The sequence below is a fragment of the Haliaeetus leucocephalus genome, unplaced genomic scaffold (assembly GCF_000737465.1).
Source record: "Haliaeetus leucocephalus isolate CR32 unplaced genomic scaffold, Haliaeetus_leucocephalus-4.0 Scaffold251, whole genome shotgun sequence".
NCBI lineage: Eukaryota > Metazoa > Chordata > Aves > Accipitriformes > Accipitridae > Haliaeetus > Haliaeetus leucocephalus.
Genome location: NW_010972687.1, coordinates 5992636 through 5993198, shown reverse-complemented (window position 1 = coordinate 5993198; position 563 = coordinate 5992636). Strand labels below are relative to the sequence as shown.

Genomic DNA, 563 nt, shown 5'->3' with positions numbered 1-563 from the left:
GGGCCTGGCTGGGGCCAAGGGAGCTGCCGCCGTCCCCCTCTCGGCGCCGTTGCGTGACACAGCGATGCGGGAGGCCCGCCTCAACCCCCGGGTCCTGCCGCCGCGCCCCGGGACTCCCGTGGGCTGCCGCAGGGAACGGCGCGAGCGCTGCGTGGAGGAGGAGAAGGAGAGCGGGGTGTCGCCGCCTCGGCTGATGCTGGGGGTGGCCCCTCAGGCGGCTGAGGGCAGTCTGCGGGCCCCAGGGGACCCTCCCGCCCCCGGGGCAAGGCTGTCTGTGCGGGCGGCCCTGGGCCCTGTGGCCCAGCCAGCGTGGCTCCCGGAGGGGCGGCGCGGCGCAGGCCGGCAGCGCTAGCGGGCGCTTTCAGAGGGCGGGGGAGCGGCGGCCGCCGCCGCCTTCCTGCGTCCGCCCTTGGTAACTCTGTGCCCGGGGCGAGTTGTCGGGAATTAATGGCGGGCGGAGGGGAGGGCGCTCTCGGCCGCGGCCTGCGCGGAGGCGGCGGCGGCGGGCCGATTGGGGAGCGCCCCGCCTCGCGGCCCGCCGCTTTCGGGGGCGGCGGCGGCGG

At 78.9% G+C, this 563-nt stretch overlaps 1 protein-coding gene across 5 annotated transcripts in view; it reads left to right on the top strand.

The window, feature by feature from the left end:
- HNRNPK (heterogeneous nuclear ribonucleoprotein K) overlaps positions 1-563 on the top strand; it is a 19385-nt gene that overhangs the window by 113 nt on the left and 18709 nt on the right. The gene's annotated exons all lie outside the window — the stretch shown is intronic.